General features: G+C 40.2%; 1 protein-coding gene across 1 annotated transcript in view; it reads right to left on the bottom strand.

Annotated features, from left to right (window-relative positions):
* Positions 1-26,943, bottom strand: part of Prp40 (pre-mRNA processing factor 40) — an 874,860-nt gene that overhangs the window by 786,868 nt on the left and 61,049 nt on the right. The gene's annotated exons all lie outside the window — the stretch shown is intronic.

The raw sequence follows: 26,943 nt of genomic DNA, 5'->3' as shown, positions 1-26,943 counted from the left end.
AAGATTCCAATCGTTAGATCCATTTAAAGGGCATATAGAAGAGGTCTAGTCGGGGCTGACTTGCACAGAGATAATGGTCCATGGATCCAAAGATCCCATTAAGTGACCTCTCTCGCAAAGTTGGCCAGTTGGCCATACCCTTGTTGCTTACTCAAGGGTTTATATGGAGACAAGGCCGAAGAACTAGCGTTCTCATAGTATACAAGGATACACTGCCTCCTTCCTCAAAGGCCAACGTGCTGTCGGCCGCCAGACCCTGAATATAGGGGTGGACAGAGAAGGACAGGCAGAAGATCATGAGATTGTTTTCGGGCCCTTTTGCTTTACAAAACAATTTACTTTCCCAAGAAGATTCGTATTGTCTTCTCGTTGACTAGACTTGTATTTTTCTAGGAATTCTATTTTGCCTTTAAGATCCCAGTCTTTTTCCTAACCGTTAAGGGCTAGGAATTTGTAAAATGAAGGGATCAGGTGTACTGTGATAAATCGAAGGCAGAAAACTTCTGAACCCCCTGGATAATCCTAGGTGCATAACTAGGACTAGCCTCAGCCTCAGTTCCTTCATTACAGGGAACAGGATGTTCTTGGGCTTTCTGGGAGCCAATAGAGCCCCTCTTCCTTGGAAGAGTCTCAGCATGTAGAGGGCCTTCTGGAGGAAATTTTGATGGGCTGAATAGGAATTCTAAGTCCATCACTTCTAATGTAGAGACATGATGTCTGTTACCTCCATTAGAGGGTCCTCGTATGGGACTAAATAACGAGATAGTATCTTGATAACGCTCGTGATGAAGAGAACGATCTGCAGCTCGGGGACTTGTCCCCTTCTGGGAGGGAATGGGTCTGCGTCCGTGTACCATTCCAACTCTATTGGGTGGAACCCGAGAAGAGCATCCGCTGTCACCTTGCGGATCATATATAAACGAGCTGCTGATAGGCGCCATTCCCTTAAGGAAGGGATGGCTAGCATTCCCTAATGAAATGAGACGTCCCTTATCGTCGACAGTTTCGACGCCTCATTATCGCTTCGATGCCCCAGATCAACCTGAGGAGGTCCGATCTGTATGGAGAGAGTTTATCCACCCATTACAGGGCTAAAATGGCCTACGGGTCCGTGGCCTTTGGTCATTGTAGGGTAAGCGAAGAGGGAATGACCATCATTGGTCCTATTAGATCTCTTCGAGCGTTTGATGCGTATCTTCTCCAGCCTCTTAGCGCATCTTATAGTTGTGCACGTAGCACTGGGTCTGTCATCATCGTGAACTGGAGAGAGTTCGAAACTCCTCCCTGTTAGCGTTATGGAATCCTGACTGATTACCATAGTCTCTTGATAGACCTTGCGATCTCCTTTTAGGGGACAATTTGAGGGTTATAGTATTTATGCTCGGATTTAAATGAGATTTGATACACACATTAAGTACCTTACAGTAAAGCTTCTCCCCAAATTTTATTACTATAGCTTTTTAATTTTTTGAGTTAATGGAGTTTTTTTGAAAAAATTTGTGTTTTTTTGCAATTTTCAAAGCAATAGAACTCAAAAACTATAAGGAATATAAAATTCAAATTCAAATCCCTTATCATATGCATTAAACAGAAAAAAAGATATCTTAACACATTTTTGAAAGAAATCACGCTTCATTTTTTTTTAATTTTTGAAAAACACTCAAAATTTTGGAAAATTTTTCATAAAACATATTATGAAAAAAAAAATAATAAAAATTCTATTTAGACCATATTTTTTATACATGCATTAGAAGTATTTTGCATTTAACAAAACTGTTTTATCTTTATAAATAACCGAGTTCTATAACTTTAAAATTAAAAAAACAAGTTTTGAGATAATCGCAGTTAAAGATTATATGTTGTAAATTTCATTTCTTTTAACCATTTTTTACTCTAATGTGTTCTAATTAATGTTTTATTGGTAATTTATCTTGTTTCCTATGATGTGTAACCTTAACCCTGGATAGGTACGGTGGGTCGTACGCGACCCCGAGCGTCAAAAAAAAAGAGGTTTTTCTCACGTGACTCACCCCCGTGACTGAATTTGTGGGTGATCGACCTGCAGGAGGTGTCTCCCCTACACGCTCTAGTAGTGTCCAGATGTGCATTGCTGTAGCTGTACTCCTTCCCCGATTTCTGAGACGCGTCGGGGTCGAGCGCGACCGAGTTTACCCTTCTAAGGTAATTTGCATAATTATCAAAGTTATTACGTATTATGAAATTTTCGTAGAATGGTGCAACTTGTATAGGTTATCAGTTGTGGAAAGTCTTGGTGGATTGTTTGGCTACCATATGCATGATTTTTTTTTTAGTTAAAATGTCGTTCATCACCACGAGGACCATTTTACCGCGAGTGCCCCTTTTTCATTTTTTTTCATTTTTTTGCCAAGTCATTTTTCCGTAAGATATTGCCAAATAGTGTCGTAAAACTTTTGCTTGTTTAGTGTTGGAAAGTGTGTCTAGATGATCTGGCTACCCATGCGTGACTTTGTTTTTTTCAGATACGACGTAGTTATTGGTATATTGGGTATTTAACTGCGGTTGCCAATTTCTGGTTTTTTTTCAATATTTGTAAAAAATTTTACGTAGTAAGGAATTGCCGTATATTATTCATTTTTTTTTCATGTTTATGTGTTAGAAAGTGTGCTTTGATGGTTGGGCTAACACGTGCATGTCTTTTTTTTATCTGAGATGCCGTATATTAGAATGATGGGCATTTTACCGCGAGTGCCCCTTTTTCATTTTTTTTCATTTTTTTGCCAAGTCATTTTTCCATAAGATATTGCGAAATAGTGTCGTAAAACTTTTGCTTTTTTAGTGTTGGAAAGTGTGTCTAGATGATCTGGCTACCCATGCGTGACTTTGTTTTTGTCAGATACGACGTAGTTATTGGTATATTGGGTATTTAACTGCGGTTGCCAATTTCTGTTTTTTTTCAATATTTGTAAAAATTTACTACGTAGTAAGGAATTGCCGTATATTATTGATTTTTTTTTCATGTTTATGTGTTAGAAAGTGTGCCTTGATGGTTGAGCTAACACGTGCAAGTCTTTTTTTTTATCTGAGATGCCGTATATTAGAATGTTGGGCATTTTTCCGCGAGTGCCCCTTTTAATTTGTTTTGAATTTTTTTGCTTAGTCATGTTACCGTAAGGAATTGGCAAGTAGTGTCGCAAAACTTATATTTTTATAGTGTTGGAAAGTGTTTCTAGATGATCTGGCTACCCATGCCTATTTTTTTTTAGCCAGATATGGCGTATATATAAGTATGTGTTCGATTTTCCTGTGATTGCCATTTTTTCGTTTTTTCCCATTTCTTTCAAAATTACTACGTACTAAGGAACTGTCACAGAGTAATGATTCATTTATATGTTTATTTGTCGGAAAATGTGCCTTGATGGTTTGCCTAGCACGTGGCTGAAATTATTTTTTTCTGAAATGCCGTATATTAGAATGGCCATTTTTCCGCGAGTGCCCCTTTTTATTTGTTTTGCATTTTTTTGCTTAGTCATGTTACCGTAAGGAATTGGCTAGTAGTGTCGCAAAACTTATAACTTTATAGTGTTGGAAAGTGTTTCTAGATGATCTGGCTACCCATGCCTATCTTTTTTTTTAGCCAGATATGGCGTATATATAGGTATGTGTTCGATTTTCCTGTGATTGCCATTTTTTCATTTTTTCCCATTTCTTTCAAAATTACTACGTACTAAGGAACTATCACAGAGTAATGATTCATTTAGATGTTTATTTGTCGGAAAATGTGCCTTGATGGTTTGCCTAGCACGTGGCTGAATTTTTTTTTTCTGAAATGCCGTATATTAGAATGTTAGCCATTTTTCCGCGAGTGCTCCTTTTTATTTTTTTGCATTTTTTTGCTTAGTCATGTTACCGTAAGGAATTGGCAAGTAGTGTCGCAAAACTTATATTTTTATAGTGTTGGAAAGTGTTTCTAGATGATCTGGCTACCCATGCCTATCTTTTTTTTAGCCAGATATGGCGTATATATAGGTATGTGTTCGATTTTCCGGTGATTGCCATTTTTTCGTTTTTTCCCATTTCTTTCAAAATTACTACGTACTAAGGAACTATCATAGAGTAATGATTCCTCTAGATGTTTATTTGTCGGAAAATTTTGTTTACTTCTTTTTTGATTGAATATCATCAAATTTTTTTAGCTAAAATATTATATTGTTTCACATTTTTGAGTTTTTTTCGATTTTATTTCCCTTCAAAAAAATTTTTTTGGGTCAGAATTTTAATTTTATAGTCGTAAAATAATCGACAATTATCCAGCAACCCACCATACAATTTTTATGCATATCCAATAATAATTAGATTAGTAAATAACACCTTGAAATTGACATACCCTTCCTACATTTCAAGTGGCAGATTAGGTAGTCTAAGTCAGTGTGGTTGGCGGCCATTTTGTGGACATATCCGAAGCGTAAGTTGCCCTATCTATATATATTCTTGTTCCCTATAGAATTTGTGATATTTTGGTATATTTTAACTGCATAAATATCATATTATATATTAAATATATGTATTTTTTTACGAAATTTCTAAGTACTCAAAAAATTACCTTTAGATATGGCCCCTGATATAAATGTAATTTACAAAATAATGAAGATTTTTTTACATATTTCTATTTTAGGATAACATATGTTTATTCCCTAAAAAAATTAGCCACTTCCTATTTCATTTGGGTACCCAAAAAAATTCATGAAATTTGGACAAATTTTTTTGGCCAAAAAAAGTTACCCTTTTTTTCTCATTTCAGATCTTCACCTCCATGGGTCTGACTTCATCCAAAATACATCAAGATGTGTCCTAAACATTCAAGAATCAATTCCTAAAAGGGTTTGTGTATATATGTATAAACTTTTTTTTTATGAATTTTTATGTCAGGTCTTTTTTTTTCTACTTAATTTTTTAAAATATTTATAATAAATAGTTTTTTCTGCAGATGAGTAGTATTTATCTTTACAGTTGTTTTAAGCATTCATTGAAGTTTTTTTTGGCAAAAGAAAAAAAGAGGTTACTGCAAAAACTGATTTTTCAAAAAAATTTTTTGGCGTCGGGGTCGTTCGCGTCCGAGTATACCCTTAAAGGGGTGTCCGAGGAGCGTACCTATCCAGGGTTAAAATGTAGAAATAGGATAAAAATGATAAAAATATATCATAATGACCCCCAACCTTGTAGAAGGATTGCTGGTACCCAGTCCCCTCCCACCCACCTAGCTCGTGTTTAGTATACTATTAGGTGATAATATGTATCTGAAGGGTATCATTTGGCACCACCAGACTCTTTGTAGCTGGGTTTGCAATCTAAAATGCCCCAGCTTCATAATCATTATGATTATATACCTAAACAATATGGGAAAACCAGACGAAACCAGACATACATCCTTCCTCACTCGTGTTTCAAGGCTACTGACGGCTGTAGGGAGAACGCCAAGAGCACAGTTCTAGCTCATGCTGCCGGCAGAAGGGAAAAAGCTTGTACTATCAGCAAAAACAAACAGATTGAAAATATCTAAATTTTTTGCTGAGATATTGATATCTGAAGTAAAGAGGTAAAATTACACCCCCTGTCAGCTGCAGTTGGGCATTTAAATCCACGAGTATTACGCAATTAAAGGTCCGTGCGCCTGGCACCGATGCGTAACCACGGCATCCGACATCGGGAATGCGTATGAGAAGAGTATTTCATTATCATAAGACAATGAAAAAAAATTCCCATTTTTCATCATATAACCCTGAGATTGTCCCCTTTACATCCCCAGGGTGACTACAGGTTTCAATGAATTTTTAAAACATTGAAGCCCCTGAGCTTGAGAGAATCGAGATTCTTGAAATTATTTGCATCCTCAATGTTCTAGGGCCGGATCATCTCCATGGATGCTCATAGACAGTAATTTCAGGTGCTGCCCACCCCAGCCTGTCGTCCAGGGCCATCGTTGCCTGAACTCTTTCTAGGCTTGGTTTCGCTTGACTGTGTCTGCTAATTCCGTAAGGATCCTAGGACTGAAACTAGTCCGACAGGAATCTCGTCCAGGATATATGTTATCTTCTGTAGCTTGGATCCCAGGTAGGAGGGGAGGGGGTGACTGACTGGAAGTTGCTGATAGACATCTTCCAGGGCTGGCTAGATTGTCAACACCCCTTACTGAATAGGGTCCTTATGTTCAGAAGGATTATCATTTTGAACTTGCTGTTCTATTGGAACTTGTTGCGTGGCGCCAAGTCCAGAATGACTCAGATATTTCTTGAGTCTTTCATGTGAACACTAAACTGCCTTCATTGGAAATCGATGGACTCTACTTTCCTCACCGCTAGAATGCTCTAGAGCTTTAAGGTATACTCTTCTAGGGGGAATTTGAATATAAGAAGAGTTGAGGAAAGGATGGTGGAGGTATGTCCATTTCCATTCTAGTCTCATCTTGGTCAGGCCTTGGACTCCAGGGATCGAAGGTCCGGCGATCCAGGAGGAACTTCCCTCCTACCAGAAGCGTCTGTTTGCTTCGCTTGATCCGAAGGTGTATAAATCTGACTGTCTGTGGAACAACGGTCATTGTAACTGTGGGATGGTGTTTAACATCCTAGGGAGAACTAAGCAACCCTTCCGTTCTCCTTTCAGGCCATACCTGACTGTTTGCCTATATCAGCTTTTCAGTGTTTCACTGTAATAGAAGATTCCTTTCTATTGTATAAAGCTTAGGATAAGTACGCTGGAAAGAGGAGAGACACAGACGTGTAAATCCTTCCAGCCAACTGCTGCAGTCTTCCTAATTATTGATTCTAGGGCATCCCCTTTCAAGAAGGGGCCGATGGAAGGTTCTAGTCCATAAGGCTAGAGTAGCGCCCTACATCCGGGGAATTAATAATGAGAATCAAGAGGCTGATGAAGCATCAGCGTAAGGAAAAAAGGGTGGGGGGGGGGGGAAGTAGATCCCCAAATCAGGTAGGTCTCAGCAAGGGGTTGTGCTTAGAAGCACAATGTACTGGAAAACCATTATATTGTATGGTTATGTACCAAGGATTTCTGTCTGTGATATGGTCCTAAACTGCAGGTGTACAGGGTATTGTATACCCCTATACAACTGGCATGTTACCGTCAAGGCTAGTGCTTGGGGGTAAGTTAACTGGCACAGTACTTCAGTACCGATATGGCTAGCAGGTCTTCGACATATCAGTGACTTGTAGGCTGTCAGTGGGTCGCTGACAGACGTCACACCATCCTAGCCAGTATTCAATGTGACTGGGTAGTGGTGAAAACTATACGCATAGTCAGCGGATCTCTGAACCAGAGGGGACTCCTCGGGCTGTCGGCAGACCGCCGGTAATCGGCGGGCTGTCGATTGAAGGTATACCAACTCAGCTATTGATTGGGTGGTGACCAAGGGCACACACTGCCGGCTCTTGGCGGCGGAGTCAGATGTGACAGTGAAACAATGACTACTGTCGTTGATTTCACTACAAGGTGTGGCTTGAATGTGGAGTCTCTACCCGGTGTTTGTCAGTCGGGGTTCGAGTCCCGCTCAGACTCACCAATGCCGTTAGTGTCTGCAACCTCATCTTGAGAGGCAGGGTTGGGGGGTGGGGTTTAGACCTTAAAAACCTTTAAAAGGAGCACTAAATCAGCATTTTTAGTAATGAGAAAGTGAATTTTTCAGTCCAATTTCCGTAGAGTATTTGCATTTTACGAGTTCGCAGTTGAACCGCATTTAAGAGATAACTTTCGAAACGAAACCAACCACAGTTCGACAGCTCTAGACTGCCGTCTTGTAGATTGGGGATTTTGGAAATAATATTGCTGGGGGAACCTGCATATATTATGTCCGTGAAAATACTCATCTTTATAACTGCAGAAGACTGCAATGCATCATCTGGTGTCCCTCCTGTAAGGAAGGGAGAACAGAAATGAGTATTCAATTGATAATCGCATCGATAAGCAATTTGCAAAATCGTCTTTTGACAAAATAGCTTAGGACAGAAAGCTAAAAGAGATAATGGGAGACACATACCCGTGTATCCCCTGTGAGCCAATGCTGTTACTTCTCCTCAGTCTTAAGGAAATTCCTCCAACCGGGGAATTCCCTGAAGAAAAGGGGGCTCGAACACCTAGGTGTAAGGAAGTGTACATGCACTGTCCCCTTCTATGCTTAACGCTGTGAGGTAAGGAGGATTGATACACAATCAGAGTATCGAAGGAATGTCATTCTTTCGAAATAGGAGCGGTAACAGCAGAAGCTCGCATCCAAGAAATGTTGATTAGAAATTAAAAGACATATATTTGTGTATCCCAACCCATCTATTTGCTGCAACCTCCCTTACAATATTAAATCAAGAAGTTTCCTGAACAGGGAAACTCAGGGATAAGGGTTTAGAGGCGTCACACCACCGGCCCTTTACGAAATTTAATATTGCAGGGTAAATAGGAACTGATTTCAAATCAGAATATTGATGAAATATTATTCCATCAATATAGAATTGGGTTCAGCAAATATCTAGACAGGGACACCCAATATATATTGGAAATAACTACTAGTATAATCTATACGTTAGTTATCCATCTGTCGTATTTACTATACCGCAAATATACTGACTACCTGTATAGACCTATACCGTAGTTCAGCCGGCAGAAAATAAAAGACATATACTTATGCCTTCCAACCAATCTATTTGCTGTGACCTCCCTTACAATATTAAATCAGGGAGTTTCTTGATCAGGGAAACTCAGGGATAAGGGCTCTCCCCTATAGGGGTTAGAGGAGTCACACCACCAGCCCTTTACAAAATTCAATATTGCAGGGTAAATGGAAACTGATTTCAAATCAGAATATTGATGAAATATTAATCCATCAATATAGAATTGGGTTCAGCAAATATCTGGGCAGGGATACCCAAGATATATTGGAAATAACTACTAGTATAATATATACGATATCTATTCATCTGCTGTATATACTATACTGCAATTATACTGATTACCTGTATAGACATATACTGTAGTTCAGGCGGCATATTGCCGGATTAGCTAGCTATTGTCGGAGCATCTAGCAAGCTAGAAAAGAGAGAGAGAGAGAGAGAGAGAGAGAGAGAGAGAGAGAGAGAGAGAGAGAGAGAGAGAGAGAGAGAGAGAGAGAGAAAGCATGGAATGAAGGCTATCTATTACTGTATATGTATACAGTAATAAAAGATGTAAAAGTCTAATTTTACTTCCTTTCTCCGAAAAGAAGGTTCACTTCCATTTAGCTACAGTACTATTGCTGGCTTACTACTGTAGGCCAGCGTACGGCAGCACGAGTACAGTCGGCATGCTACCTACTGAGTCAGTATCTATCTGTGCCGGTCTACTGCCGGCCAGAACAATACGCCGACAACAGAAACTGTGGCTAGCAGTTCAAGGGAGAACTGGAGAACCTTGGTGACAAAAGGGTCCTCCCATCCACAGCTGCCAAAGCCGCTAGAAGCCGGCAGTCGCCGACAGCCGTCATGGCCTCCGGCAGTCGGCAGTCGCCAACAGCTGACGGCTGAGGAGGGGGGGGGGGATGGGCGGCTCCGGCAACGGTAAGGTTGCAGGACTCCAGCAGAGGAAAGACAATGGCTCGGCCATCGTAAAAGACTAGAGAGGGGAGGGGAAAGGGTCCTATATGAGGTATAGGAGGGACCGCCAATGTTGCCGGATCTACACACCTTGAAGAAACTCTGTTTCAGTACCGGCACGACCACAAGTGGCAGGAGAATCAATTATTCTCCAGCTTAGGAGGTGTTAATACAGTTAAGGGTACGGCAGCTCATGCTGTTCCTCTCAACAAGGGAGAGACATAGTTCCAATGCCGGCGTCATCCTAGGCTACAAGAGTATACGACTCTATAGCCTAAGGTCGGCGAGCATAGGACTAGTCTACTAGACCACAGGGAGAAGGTGGCGGCAACATTCGACCACTTCAGGTGTAGTCTAGGGAGGGCTAGCCTCCTATGCCGGTAGTTCCGCCGGCAGGGGAATGCAATCACCCCGCCGACCGACTGCCGGCAAAGACTAAATACTCTGAGGTTCTGATCGAATCCCAAAACTTGCCGACGGCCGTTAAGGGATGAGACAGAAAACTCTAGGCTAGTAATGCCTGAATTTGAAATTCAAGGCCAACGCATAGAGTTGTAGCCTAAGGCTACTCTCAGAGGGAAGAGAGATTACCCATAAATCTCTAGTGAGATTGATGATGGTTAATATAATTCCAGGAGATATCGATCTCTAGGAATGATAACCAATACACAAGGGTAACCAGGGAAATGACGAAAGTATATGTTGTCTAGGTTATGTTACCCAGACAAGACGAGATTTCGGTTACCTAAATCACCAAAACTCTGACATATACGATCGCCACGGAAAGGGAAAAATATGCTTATAGATATCTTTACAATATATAATGCCTAAATAGCTTTCATAACAATGATAAAGCTATTTACACCGGAATGTCGTTCTGCTAACTAAATAGCACATGTACAAAGAACAACAGCGCCATGGCGACACCGGCGATTGGCGAAGATCCGCACACAAGAAATACACGATTTCATTGCGAGGCTGGAACTAAATTACATATTGTAAAGAATCAATACTCAACTTTCTAGATGGAGAAAGAAGCCGTAGAAGCATAAAGATTCCCAGAAATTGATCGGAAATGTCAGATCGACAGGGAACACCACCGTAGCGAGTCGCTACAGATAAAGGAATGACCGCCAGAGGGAGTTAGCGCGGTTTTGATACGATTGTAGTAGGGGAACCAGGGTAATCTTTGTTGCGGTTACCCTTCTATTCTGCCACGTTTTCCCCCTAGAGCCTAGAGGCGTTAAGGCTATTTGGGGTGCAGATTGCCATGTGGCGTGTCAAGAATACGTCCCCTGATGATATACGATACCCTTGAGAGTAATCTTAAAGGTAATCGCGCCAGAAGTTAGAATTCTGTGAAATCTTTGGTTTGATTCTCTGGGAATATCACTGTAGTCATATATACCCTTCGGAAGCTACTAAAGGAACCTTCCATTAGGACGTCATGGCTTGAGCCCAAAAAGGACTAACCATCTAAGTACAAACTATGCTTTACGTATATAATGACACTAATATGCATACTGTTTGCTAGATTGTTCCTTGAACTCACAATCCTCGGGATTTTTCCTAAAGTCAACCTAGACTTTTCCCTGTAGGGGGCAGGAAGAACTGACATATTTTATGATCAGTTAATTGATGTATAATGGTAACATCAAGTGTCTCTGGTCCAGTAGACCAAATAGGAAATATTTATCTGGAGATAACGGCACTGTTGAAAATCCACAGATACATTAATGCTCTGGTAAACTTCCATCAGGACGACATGGCGTGAACTCAAAAAACGGATTTTGAGTGAAGCGAAAAATCTATTTTTGGGTGAGGTAGCCATGTCGTCCTGATGGACCCACCCTCTTTTTGACAAAAGGATAATGAATCCCTCCCTATGGTACTGTATCTGCAACACCTACAAAGCTACGAAGAATGGCTTGGTGGCGCCTCGCGGTGGCGATTTGGCACACTTTTTACAGTACAGTTGGAGTGTCGAGAGCATCGCCTCTTTAACAACTCTCCTATATTCTTGCCACTTTTCCCTCTCGAAGCAAAAACGCTATTGGGGGTGTAGATAGCTATGAGACGTGTCAAGAATACGTCCTCTGATATACGCGATATCCCCTTTTTAAATTTTAAGGGATATTTGCTCCTGGAGTTAGAATTCTGGATACCTTTGGTAAATTCTCTGGGATATATCACTGTAGTCAAATATACCTAGGAAGCTACTAATGAAGGAACTTCCATCAGGATGACATGGCTACCTCACCCAAAAATAGATTTTTCGCTTCGCTCAAAATCCGTTTTAAGTATGAACAGGAGCGATTAGACAGTTTTACTGACTGGCCCATTCCGTGGCTAAATCCCAAAGATTTAGCACGATGTGGTTTTCATTATTTAAAGAAACAAGACTCTGTTAATTTTGTTTTCTGTGGACACGTCTCTGAAAACTTTCAAATTGAACAAAATATTTATTCACAACACAGAGTATACTCTCCTATGTATTGTCCCCATAATTTTCAAAATATGGTGTTTGGAAATGTAACTATCAGTGTTAATAACATTTTAAGTCTTTTAACACCCGATGGAGAGTCTTATGATATTCCAGATATTTTTGAAGACGAATATTATGCTGGTATAATCAATTTTAAAAATAATCTAGTCAAATACCATACATATGAACAAAGAGTGTCTTCATTTGCCTTTAACTCTAAATGGACAGGCAGTAAACTTGATATACCAATTGAAGATTTTGCTAGTGCAGTTTTTTATTATTGTAAAGTTGCAGGCAATTCTGTGTTTTCCATCAATGTTTAGGTGGATTAAATACTATCCAAATTGTCGTTTAGTACAATGGTATACGCAAAAAAAAAATGTAAAAATCCAAATCAAGTTGTACTTCAAACTTACAAAGAATCAACTAATGAACAATTGGATTTTATTATTAAGGATATGAACTATATGAAATTTGTACCAAATAATGTCAAAATTAGTACTATTAGATTCTTATTAAAACAAAAATTAATAAACACCGGCGTACCATTTTTGAGTTTTAAATAATTTTTCTGTTGGTTTAAATCTGATTTTAATTATCAAAATTTACTTCAAGATTTTTGGTTTACAAGTAATAATATGTCTGCTATATCATCCACAACTTGTCTTCCTGAAAAGATATGTTAAAATCAATCTGAAATAAATAATATAGATGAAAATAATGCTTATCTATGTATATATTGTGCTAAAAATGCTAAAACTGTAGCATTTTTACCATGTAATCATATGGTAACATATGATTCATGTTTTTTTTTTTTTTTTTTTTTTTTTTTAAGTATTTTACACATAACAAAAATGTAAATAATGGTTTTATATTGATTGTATCTCCATATTGTAATGTTGCTATTAACAATAGTCTTAAAAAAATATTCATTATTTTAACTTGGTGGTGGAAGGAATATGTATATGTACAATAATATTTTTTACAACTTGAATAAAAAATTTGTTTGAAAATCTATATTTTATTTAACCAACCCAACATGATTAAAAAATATATTATGAAAATATTACTTATATTATCTTTTATTACTCTTATTTGTTGCTCAAATATAACGATTATTGAACCGACAATTTATGGTTTAGACAATACTGATCAAAAATTTTTATTAACAACATTTTATGGAACATATTTTTCTAGTATAGGTGAAGTTCTGCTTACAAGTCGAAGTTTTTTTACTTTTCTAATTTACGATAATTCTATATTACAAAATAAACTTGAAATAATCTCTAATATTATCACTAAATTCAAACTATCGAATGACAATGACCAAAAAATAAACTTTAATAAAATTGATATTTATAATATTAAAATCAACAATCTGATAAATTTTACCAATAATTAAAAAAAAATATAGATACTTAGTTTTTGGAACGTTTGGGATATTACAATGGAAAAGAGGAGTTCCTAGATTTGAGTTTTTATAAAAATAAATATAAAATTATCAACGATATACATATAAAAATATTAAAACTCGTGTAAATGCTTCTAATGGGGAATTATCGGATTTTTTAAACGATATATATATATAATATATATATATATATATATATATATATATATATATATATATATATATATAATATATATATATATATATATATATATATATATATATGATATATATATAATATATATATATAAATATATGATATATATAATCTATATGTATAACATATATATGTATATATATATATATATATATATATATATATATATATATATATATAATATGTATATATATATATATATATATATATATATAATATATATATATATATATATATATATATATATATATATAAATAATATAAATATTATATATATGATATATATATATATATATAATATATACATATATACACATATATATATATATATTATATATAATATATATATATACATATGATATATATATATATATATATATATATATATATAATATATATATATACATATACATAATATATATATATATAATTTATATAATATATATATGATATATATAATATATATAATATATATAATCTATATAATAAATATAATATATATATAATATATATATATATATGTATATATATATGTAATGTTTATATATATATATATGTATATATATATGTAATGTTTATATATATATATGTATATATATATATATACATATATATATATATATATATATATATATATATATATATATATATATACATAATATATTTATATATATATTATATATAATATATATAATATTTATAATATATATATATATATTATATATAATATATATATATAATATATATATATATATATATATATATATATATATATATATATATATACAGTGGTACTTCTACATACGAATTAAATACGTTCCACAACCGACTTCGGGTGTAGAAAATGTTCGGATGTTGAAACGAATTTTCCCATAAGAATACATTGAAATAGGATTAATCTGTGGTTGAGCCCAAAAGCCTATGATAACTCCTTAATAAATTATTACACATAATTACACATGACAATATGCACTCTAAATTAGATAATAGACATATAAAAAGAATAAATATATAGAAATAATAAATAAGAAACGGGTTTTTAGCGTCACTTTACCTTGGAAAGTCCAGCGCAGGTGTCGGTCTTGCTACGCAGAGAGGAGACGGACGGGCGGCGAGGAGGTAGAGAGGGTGACTACGATAAACGTACACTACCGTAACTTATTATAACTTACACTAAGTGAACTTTAACCTAATTTAGCTTATTTATTTTTTTTTATATATTATATTTTTTTTTTACATTTTCTTTATTCTTTTTGATGATTAATTTTAATCACTTTCACTCTCTACACTTAATATTGATTGAATTTTTTTCTCTTCACTCTTTGCTGTTTTCTTTGAACCACTTCCTTCCTCTTCATCACGAGTTCGCTTCGTAGTTTTTTAAAGAAGCTATCGATAGAAAGTTGCTTGGTACGGCTTTTCAGAATGTTTCGAAAATGAGTTAGGCAAACATCATCGAACTGCGCAACTACACGACAAGCCTGCAATTTTTTTGGATGGTATTTGTTGATGAAGTCGACCACATCTTGATATTTTCCTAACACCTCTTTTATTTGCGTTGAACCTAACACATGTTCTACCTCCTCAATCCCTTCCTCGTCATCACTCATGTGCTCAGACATAGCATGGAGTTCCTTGAGCTCCTCTGTAGTAAGTTCGTCGTGATGTTCAGCGACGAGTTCCGTGATGTCATCTGCATCAACCTCCAGACCCATGGACTTGCCAAGGGAGACGAATTCCTTTACGTCTTCCGCTGCACCCACCACGGGATCAGGTTCGGGGTCAAAACCCTCGAAATCTCAGGGAGAAACTGCATCAGGCCACAGCTTCTTCCAGGCAGAATTGAGGGTTTGTCAAGTTAATCCCACCCAAGCCTGATCTATGATCTTCAAGTAGTGCACGATGTTAAAGTGGCTTTTCCAAAATTCACGCAAAGTTAATTTTGTGCTTTGCGTGACATTAAAGCACTGCTTGAATAGGTGCTTGGTGTAGAGCTTCTTGAAGTTAGAGATGACTTGCTGGTCCATGGGCTGGAGAATAGAGGTGGTATTCAAGTCCGGGGGGTGGGGGGGGGGGGGTGGGGGGGGGGGGTGAGCGGGTGCATTGTCAAGGCATAGCAGGCACTTTAAAGGCAATTTCTGCTCATGAAGATATTTCTTCACAGAAGGAACGAAAACTTGATTAACCCACTGGACAAAGAACTGCCTAGTGACCCAGGCCTTCGAGTTGGATCGCCAGAAAACATGAAGCTGGTCCTTATCCACATTCTGTGCCTTAAAAGCCCTAGGGTTCTCCGAATGGTAAACCAGTAAGGGCTTGACTTTAAAGTCCCCGCTAACGTTGGCACATAGGGCAAGAGTCAACCGATTCTTCATTGGCTTATGCCCAGGCAATTTCTTCTCTTCGGCGGTGATGTAGGTTCGACTGGGCATCTTCCAAAACAGCCTGGTTTCATCACAATTGAACACCTGCTGCTCTATGTAGCCTTCTTCCTGCACGGTCCTTTCAAAGCTTTTCACAAAGTCAGCTGCAGCCTTTGTGTCCGCACTAGCAGCCTCTCCGTGGCGAACAACTGAATGAATCCCGGACCGTTTTTTAAATTTTTCAAACCAGCCACGAGAGGCTTTGAAATCGTCTGAGGAACGTTCGGTTGAACTCTCCCCAGCATCACCCCCAGAGCTTGCATCCTTCAAATCAGTGAAGATGGCGTGCGCCTTCTCGCAGATGATAGTTTCGGTGATGGTGTTGCCAACAATCTCTCTGTCCTTGATCCCGATTAGCAGAAGTCGTTCCATCTCTTCTATGACAGGGCTACGACGTTTTGAAATGATGGTGATCCCCTTAGAAGGTTTCACTGCTTTAATAGCTTCTTTCTGTTTCAAGATTGTCGAGATCGTCGACATATTTCGGCCATATTCTTTTGCAAGTTCACTCACGCGGATGCCACGCTCATGCTTTTCAATAATTTCTTGCTTTACTTCTAAAGAAAGCCTTTCCTTCTTCCTTTTCTCACCACTACCACTACCACCTGCGAAACTAAGCCTTTTAGGACCCATGATTTACGTAAAAAAACGTAAAAGGATCAACGTAAAAAATCACTATTTAAATCCAGTTAATAGCAGAACGCACAGGGCACAACCACACGAAGCCGACGAGAACAGAGGAATGACCCAAGCCACGCTAATTGAGGGTCCCTCCGAGGTCGAAGTGCTGCCTTCTATCGGCGGAAATAAAAAATACATCCGGCGCTATGAGTAGCATCTACGCGTACGCGTACGGGTACTGTATTTTTTACTTCTGGTGTAGAGTAGGAACATGTTTGAATTGTACTTCGCGTGTGTAGGAATGTTCAATTTGATGTACGATATGTTTTCCCTGTTATGTGTATCTCTTTGCACGGGGTTCAGGAAAAGACACAAGTCAGTTCCCGCTCATCCCTTGATCTGTAATCAACTCTTGTACATTAAAGGAATCAACTGTTCCCGAGTATGTCTTAACCTGCTTACATGGCGCAGTGAATCTCGTTCCAAAGCAGGACCTACAAGATGCTGAGACGAGGCCATCACAACACACCCAGGGGCACAGCAAGACGTTCCCCCAGGGGCACTGCAAGCAGGAATGCAACACCGCCACGCCGGCGCCACGAGGGACAGGACTTGTTACAGGCTTTGGTTGGCCTCATGGCACAAGGAAGACCACATGGTTCAGCCTCGGCAGGTGTTAGGGCGATGTGCCCTGAGAAGTGTAGCTATGAGATGACACAAAGCAGTTTTCGAGAATGGTGTCGCTCTATGAGTGATTGGCTGGCCGTAGGAAACGTCTCAGGAGAGAATGCACTTATCAGTATCCGGTTAAACTGCAATGAGAAGTTAAGGATGGCTATAGATGCAACGCACTCAGAGGTTCAGTGGAACTCATTAACGGCCTCTGAGGCATTTGACAGACTGGAGGAGATCACGACGAAGTCTGTGAATAAGGCAGTGGCATGGGACAAGTTTTTCTCAGCGCAACAAGGCGATCAAGAAACCGCGAAATCTTTTGTGCATAGGTGCCAACAATTGGCCTTAGATTGTGGGTTTAAGTGTCCCCATTGTCGAGCTGATCTGAATGATTTTGTGTTAGTTCAGCGGATAACAAGTGGTTTAAGCAATGTGGGACTTAAGCAAGAGATCCTACAGGATCATGAGGTTTTCAATACTGTGCAGAAATTTTTACGTAAATGTGAAATTTATGAATCCGCAGAAAAGGATAGTATTAGCGCTCGTGGAAGGGCAAACGTAGCTAGTTTGGTAAAAGGGGATGAGATAGGCTTAGGCCTAGTTGAAAGTGGGTTAGAAGGTGAAAGTAAAATTATTGCTAGCTATAGGTCTAATAATAGTGACAAGGGACACGGCCGTGGCCGTAGTAGCTCGAAACCTACTGGTAGCAGTAAGTCAGATACCAGGTGTAAAAAGTGTGGTGGTCATTCTCATTGGCAGGGAAAATGTCCTGCTGATAATGTTAACTGTTTTCAGTTTAGTATTGTGGGGCACTTTGTTAAATTCTGTCGTCAAGGGGGGCAACAGCCCGTCAAAACGGCGCCTATTGTGGACGTGTCTGTTACGTCATGCACTGTTGCCTATCCACCTGCGGACAATCGCCAGGTAGGCCTATGTGCGGCAGTGGGGAAACTGCCGATGGTGAAAATAAAGGTTAAGCATGAGTTCTCATGTGAGTGTGTCGTTGTTGAGGCTGTTCTAGACACAGGGGCAGAAGTGTGTATAGTAGGGGTAGATTTGTTACCAAAATTGGGTTTGAAGGTACCTAATCTCTCTTGGTGTAATGTCATTGTAAATCACGCAGGGGAGAAGTCATCGAGAATATATGGGTCTGTTGATATGCTAATAGAATTGGGTGATAAATCAGTGAGCACTAGTGTTATCGTTGTGCAGGGTGCTACCCGTTTTTATATGTCTTTAGGAGTGTGAAAATCACTAGGTCTAGTGCATACAAAGTTTCCCAATCATACTGTCGCTACCGTGAATGACGTCACTCGGAAACCCTCTGCGTCGACTAACCCCCGCCAAACGCCTGAAGAAAACGTTCGCACACGGGTAGGGGGTGGTGGTCGTCAGCGCGAGATGCCATACGCTGCCACGGAGAAGAATGTCCCTAGGCTGAGGGACTGGCTACTGCAACGTTTTGCGAAGACTACGTTCAACGTTTCAAGAAACCCTCTGCCGATGATGAAAGGAGCCCCTCACCACATTCACCTGAGGAAAGGTGCCATCCTCTATGCGTGTCATACACCTATACCAGTTCCTAAGCATTGGGAGGCCGATGTTAAGGCTCAGCTCGACGAAGATGTCAAATTAGGAGTAATTAGGGAGGTCCCTGCTGGTACAGCTACGGACTGGTGTGCGAGGATGGTAGTAGTAGCAAAGAAAAATGGTAAACCACGGAGGACCGTGGACTATCAAGAGCTTAATAAGAATTGCAAACGAGAAACGCATCACACATGTGCTCCTTTTGACATGGTCTCGGGTGTGCCACTTCGTACATATAAGACTGTAGTTGATGCCTATGCCGGATTCCACCAGGTGCCATTAGATGAGGAGAGCCGACAGTTGACAACGTTTAGTACACCATGGGGGAGATACCAGTATTGTCGAACACCTATGGGTCATTGCGCGGCCCCCGATGCATACACGAAAAGGTTCGATGACGTCATTATTGATGTACACAGAAAGTACAAGTGCATAGATGACGTGTTGTTATAAGGCGACAGTGTTGAGGGAGCCTTTTGGCATACTTGTGATTTTTTGCAATTATGTGGAGATAATGATATTACGCTGAATCCGGATAAATTCCGATTTTGTCAAAGACAGGTAGAGTTTGTGGGGTACGAACTTGATTGGGATAATTATAGGCCTTCTAATGAGCGTATGAGTGCCATTAAGAACTTCCCCATGCCTGCAAGCCCAACTATCACGGATATAAGATCTTGGTTTGGACTTGTGGACCAAATTGCACCTTTCGTGGCTGTAGCACCAGTAATGGAACCATTCAGGGATCTTCTCAAGAAATCCCCCCATCGGAAAGTTTATTGTGACCAACGTCTTCAAAACAGTTTTGTTGCAGCCCGGGACAGCATTTGCAAGATGTTGGGCGACGGACTGACATATTATGATAAGACAAGGCGCACTGCTGTTTTTACCGATTGGTGCAGAGAAGGAATGGGATTTGTTATATTGCAACAATATCGCAATTGCGAGGATCTCAATGCCCCTTTTTGTTGTAAGGGGGGATGGAAACTGGCATTATGTGGCAGCAGGCACCTGACGGAGGCGGAGGCCGGCTATGCCGTCATTGAGGGGGAAGCGGCTGCAGTAGTATGGTGCCTTAGGAAATCGAGATTGTTTTTACTGGGATGCCCGAATTTCATTTTAATCACGGACCATAGACCTTTGGTAAAACTCTTTGGGGATAGGAGCCTAAAAGACATTGCAAACCCGAGACTACTAAGGTTGAAGGAGAAAACTATGCAATATAGTTTTACCATAAGATATTTGCCGGGGAAGAAGAATTCGGCCTCCGATACGTTATCAAGATACCCAGTGATTCGCAGTGAAACTACCGTCAAAGACGAAGAAGAGGAGGAACTTATGAACGAAGTTTGTATTGCCTCCATGACGTCATCGCTGGCAGATGACGTCATTACTATGGACTGGGCTACCATGAGGGGGGAAGCAGAGAAGGATCCTGATTATTTACTATTGCAGCGACGTGTCAGCGAAGGGGGTTGGCCGTCGTCAAGGTCTCAAGTGGAGCCCTGCCTAAAACCTTTTTTCAATGTACGTGATAGACTGAGTGTCATTGAAGGATTAGTCACATATGCATATGACGAGGGGCATGTTCGTCTGGTAGTTCTGGAGGTACAACGTTTACGCATTGCAACCAATTTACATTCAGGTCATCAATCAACTGACTCCATGATCAGAAGAGCACGACAGGCGGTTTATTGGCCTGGGATTGAGGGTGACTTGGCAAATTATAGGGCACAGTGTCATGATTGCAACATTGCGGCACCTTCGCAACAAAGGGAAAGTATTATATACACTCCCCCTCCCGAATATCCATTTCAGAGAACTGTTGCAGATTTATTTCAAGTAGCAGGGAGGCAGTATATGGTCTACGCCGATCGACTGACTGGATGGATGGAAATTTATTTCTTCGCTAACGGAACTACATCCGCGAGATTGATCCCAGTTTTTAGAAGATATTTTATGCAGTAGGGAGCACCTGAAGAAATATCAGTGGACGAGGGCACGAATCTAACGAGCATGGAAATGACACATTTCTTCGGTAAGTGGGGGGTATCTATGAGAGTGTCGTCTGCTCACTACCCCCAGTCCAACGGCCGGGCAGAAGCTGCTGTGCGCACCGCCAAACGAACATTAATGGGTGCTACATCTTTAGGTTACGGATAAACCACAACAAGTGTAGATTAACTTGTACATAGTATTTATTGAAGTTATTACAATGGCGCGTGGCTATGGAGTGCGCAGAATCGGTTGCGTTCTTCTATTACATTAAGGCGGGTGCGTTCGCATATATAACATCTCCCCTTCTTATAAAAAGATAGTAGTTTACATACAGATGTACATTACATAAACTTACATACTACTGCCTGGAGAAATAGATATTTGAACAGTTATTATGCAAATTTAAAATTTACCAAAAATATCTATATATCTCCCTTTCTTTATAACAATCATTTAGAGCATTGGTAATACATCAGCAAATTTTAATATCAGAAAAAAAATGACATATTTAACAAAATTCTGAAAAGAAATATTTGATTAGGCAATTTTAGCACACTTAAACACTTTACTGTAAAAACCATCCAGGATTTTTTTTTTAAATTAAACATCAAAAGCTAGCTGTGACCTACATTCAATATCAGTCACTAACAATTTTTATCTGACTTACATCTGATAATCCTGATACCTGGAAGGCATCCTTGAGACACGACCAGAGCGTGTCGTAACATGCGGAGAACTTGGTGGAAGACCCTGGGGACCTGGAGGAATGGGGCTTGGAGCAGGTCTAGGGGCCTGTCTAACCTGGACATTAGGATTTGGATTAGGAGCAGGTTGAAGTGTATCTTGAGGGATTGGGGGAGCAGCACTATTTGAACCAGGCTCAAAGTCTCTCGGAGCTCTATGGAAAATGTTCTTCTCGTGCGTCCTTAAAATGTCACGTCTATTTCTTCTCCATATGTTTCCATTTTCAGTTTCCACATTGTGTGATCTTGGCTGAGAGGGCTGGTTTGGAGCTAGTTGTGCTGGTCTCCAATGTTTACCATCTCTGACACGAACCGTATCACCAGGTTTCAGTGATGGAAGTGCCTTTGCGTTCCTGTTATAGTTTTTCCGGTACTTCTGTTGTCTTTGTTGTATGTTACCTGTAACTTGTGTACTTGGTACTACTTTAGGCTTTAGCAGTACTGGTGCAGTTGGCAGTTTTGTCGCTGTTCTCCTGGACATCAGCTTCTGGGCTGGGGAAGTGTCTGGGTTGGGTGTATTTTCAAACATCAGCAGACTGTAGTAGAACTTACTTTGATCTCCATTGACTTTCTCCATCATGTGGCGAACAGTCTGATTGGACTTTTCTACTTTCCCATTGGACTGATGGTAGAGAGGACTTGTTGTTTCGTGGATAATACTCCAGTCTCGGACGAAATCAGCGAACTTGTGACTCCGGAACTGAGGTCCGTTGTCTGTTAAAAGCTTCTCTGGGATACCATGCACAGCGAAGATCTTTGATAATTTGTCAATAACTGTCTGGCTGTGGGTATTTCCCTGTAATTCTTCCACTGCTATGAAATCACTGTAGTAGTCTGTCACTACGAGGAAGTCTCGATCGCAGCATTGGAGTAAATCAGCTGCTATCGTCTGCCATGGCCTTGTAGGTATAGCATGTGTAATGATCGGCTCTTTCTGCTGTAGTCGGCGATTTTCTTGACAGTCGGCACACTTACTGATCATGTCTTCGATTTGACTGTTCATTCCTGGCCAGTAGACTATATCCCGTGCCTTCTGCTTACACTTGACGATGCCAAGATGCGACTCGTGAATAATCTTCAAGATCAAATTCTGCATGGTTTTAGGAATTACCACTCTGTCGCCCTTGAACACGATCTCATCCATCACAGCTAACTCATCACGTGAGTCCCAATATGGACATACTTCTGGAGGCACATTTTTTCTGTTTTCTGGCCATCCTTGCCTTATCACCTTTATGAGCTCTTGTAATGTTTTGTCATTCTTTGTCATCTCCCACAACTCCTTCTGCCTCGGTTCAGTGAACGCTGTCAGGCCTCTAACTTCTATAGCAAATACATCTTGATAATTGACGCTGTTTAGGAGTCTTGTATCCGTTGCTGGCAAGAAGGCACGACTGAGGGCATCCGCTACTGGGACGTCTTTCCCTGACTTTCCAACGATGTCGAAGTCATAGTGTTGAAGAGCCATCCTCATTTTCTGTAGCCGGAGAGGTACTTGGTGTAGCGGTTCGTCCATAATTCTGACTAATGGAAGGTGGTCAGTTTCTACTGTGACATCAGATCTTCCATAGACATAAGTGTGGAATTTCTTGAAGCCAAAGACGATGGCTAGCATCTCTTTTTCTATCTGGCTGTAGTTCTTCTCGGTCTTGGTGAGGGCCTTGGAAGCGTAGGCGACTGGCTTTCCTCCATGTAAAACAACTGAACCGAGTCCACCTTGTGACGCATCGCTGCTTAGCGTTATGGGCTCTGTTGAACTGTAGTATCACAAAACTGGAGCACTCGTCATCATCTCCTTAAGAGTTTTGAAGGCGGCTCTATGCGCATCGTTGAAGTAGAATTTGAAGCCTTCATCATTGCTTTCTTTGATGAGGTTCCTAAACGGCTCCGTCACAGTCGACAGGTTTGGCAGGAACTTACATGTGTACGTCACCATGCCTAGTAGAGTCTGGACATTGGCGATAGACGTCGGCTCCGGCATATCAGTCACTGCTTTAACCTTCGAGACATCAATTTTCACGCCGTCCTTCGTAAGCCTGTGTCCGATGTATGTGACTTCTTCGGCACACAGCTTGGTTTTCTGTCGGTTTAGTCTCAGATTTTTCTCTCTGCTTCTCTTTAACACTTGTTCCAATCGCTGGTCATGGGTTTCTTTGGTCGCTGCATGCACCAGGATATCGTCCATTACTATCTCAACTCCGTCAATATCTGAAAACATGTCGTTCATGGCACGCTGGTAGATCTCGGGCGCTAACGAGATTCCCATGGGCAGGCGTTTATACATGTACCTCCCAAATGGTGTGTTGAATGCGGTTAACCTCTGGCTGGCAAGATCTAGGCCTATCTGGAAGTAACCTTGGTTAGCGTCGAGCACTGTGAAGAACTTTGACCCGTCCGTCCTTGTCATGACGTCTTCTATCGTTGTGATCGGGTGGTACTCATGCTTTAGCGCTCTGTTGAGGTGCTGTGGATCAATAGTTACTCTGACTTCCACTTTTTCACTTACTTTGTCACTGTCTTTTTTCTTCTTAGGAACTACATGAAGCGCTGAACACCACGGCATTGGCTCACCGACAGGAATTTTGACAATGATTCCCAACTTCTCGAGCTCGTCGAGTTTAGTCTTTGTAGGTTCTCTTAGTGCTGTGGGTATGGGGCGGGCATTGAGGGCTACAGGCTGGGCATCAGGGGCAATCTGGAGACTGTAATCACCTGGGATTTTACCTGTACCATTAAAGACATCAGAATACTGCAACAAAAGATTAGTAGTATTAACATTAAAAATGCGTTTCACCAGGTTCATACGTACAGAGTCTGCTACAGATAACAAATTAGGAACATCTTCATTGTACACCTGACACTCAATATTATACAAAACATCTTTGTACTTAACTGGTAGTGAAACAATTCCCTCTGGACATTCTGGTTTACCAAACAAACCTTTTACAGGAAGACCACCACGCTTCAGCGGAGGTTTCACACTTAAACTATTATAAGCCCTACGACCCAAAATAGAAGTAGCTGCTACTGTATCAATAAGGAACCTTATAGTTTGACAACCTTGCACCTGCAAATCGACTAAAAATTCAGGGTGCGACATGTATACTGAATTACTAGCGTAAACAGCTGAACCAACATTCAATGTATTAAATGCGTCACTAAACTGCTCATAGTTTATTTGCATATCTTGTGGCTGTTCATCTGCATACCTAACACTGTTTGATCTACAACATCTTGCAAAGTGATTTTTTCTGCCACACGCAATACAAGTCTGACCAAAGGCAGGGCATTGGCGCGGTGGATGACCACGACCACAATTACCACAGTTACTGTTACTAAAATTACCTTGACCTCTGCCTTGTAAATTACCTCTACCTCGACCTTAAATTTGACCTTGGTGGGCTTGACCTCGACCTTGAGACGGTGCATGGCTCTGACTGCGTCCCTGGCGGCCTCGTCGACCACGGCTCCTACCGCCTCCTCGTCCAAACGCTGCTGCGTTGACCTGAGCCTCGCCGGTTATGCGCCTTGTCTCCTGCAACTGGTCATGCTGGTTACATTTTTTGATAATGTCATTTAATGATAAATCATCTTCCCACAGTTTTTCTTTCAACTTTTTGTCCCTGACCCCATTACTTATTTGAATGCACACTTGAGATTCAACTGTAGCACCGAATTCACACTGCGAGGCGAGCTCGCGAACGGCTGCTATGTAGTCATTTAAGGATTCTGTGGGACCCTGGACCCTTTGGTGGAATCTGGTTACATATGCCTTTAATAACTTTTTTGGCTGGAAATACTCATCGAATTTTTGAATGACTATGTCATATTTCTGGTCATCTCCAGCTTCAGTAAAAGTAAAATTTTTTGCTACCTTAATCCACTCAGGACCCATGGCATACTTCAGCATACCGATCTTGACCGGGTTGGTCGCAGCCGTCTTTTCCGCTGCGATGAGGTACAGGTCAAACTGTTCCTTCCAGTCCTGCCAGGATTGGACATGGTTGCTGCCCTGTGGTGGATTGAAGTTCTTTGGAGGCTGGAACCCGGTTGCCATGGTTACTATAAAAATACTAGATCAAAATGTTAATTAACCAGAAATTCACACTAGAATAATTGTCAAAACACCAGCACTGTCAGTAGACTGTTATAGGCTCCAGGTCACTTGGGGTAGGGTGTGTGACTATCACTGTAGTAGACACTGGCACTGTAGTGGACACTGGCTATGTCATTATAGTCTAGTAGAGCTGTCTGGAAGATCCTCAGAAATCAGCCTAATATACGCAGAGCCACTGGTGTATTACAACTTTGCTGGGGAGCACCAGCCCGTTATATGCCAGTAAAAACTTACACAATTATTGGCAAAATTTTCAAAAAACATTGGTCAAGTTTCTCTTAAAACTTCGGCAGTTACTCTTAAAACATCGGCGGATTTACGTGAAAAAAAAAAATTGTCAACTTTCTTTGATCCTACACGGCCTTATAATAACAGTTACACTGACAGGACCTTGGGCACTCCTGTAACTTTAACCAGGTCGAAAACGGCCGGCAAAAATCGTCAGTTTTTTTACTTGAAAATGTCAAATTTCTTCAGCATTACACAGCTATTTTAAACAACAATGTAGGCTGGACTAAAGTAACTGTCACTGTCTTTGCTTACCCACTACAAAAACCTTGGCAAATTTCTCAGTTCGTTATTGTATACATGGATGGCCATCTTGTTTAGGCGACGTCATCGGTCCGTATTTCGTCTCTGCCGGGATCGCTCAACTTTGGAAGCTTTATATCTTGGTTTCTCTGCTTTGTCCTTCACTTTTCTGTAGTTTTCTTGAATCTTGGGTCCTTATCTTTTCACCTGACACCATGTTACATCTTTAGGTTACGGATAAACCACAACAAGTGTAGATTAACTTGTACATAGTATTTATTGAAGTTATTACAATGGCGCGTGGCTATGGAGTGCGCAGAATCGGTTGCGTTCTTCTATTACATTAAGGCGGGTGCGTTCGCATATATAACAATGGGCAATACTCTACCTGATGGAGGGCTAGACAATGACAAGGTAGCTCAGGCGATATTGCAGTATAGAAATACACCATTACGTGGTATAGATAAGTCTCCTGCACAGCTGGCCATGGGTCGCCAACTTCGAGATTCGGTGCCAATGTTAAAAAGTATCATTTCATCACCGAGCAT

Source organism: Palaemon carinicauda, chromosome 5, assembly GCF_036898095.1.
Source record: "Palaemon carinicauda isolate YSFRI2023 chromosome 5, ASM3689809v2, whole genome shotgun sequence".
NCBI lineage: Eukaryota > Metazoa > Arthropoda > Malacostraca > Decapoda > Palaemonidae > Palaemon > Palaemon carinicauda.
Note: the sequence above shows the minus strand (reverse complement) of the source record. Positions and strands in the feature narration are given on the sequence as shown.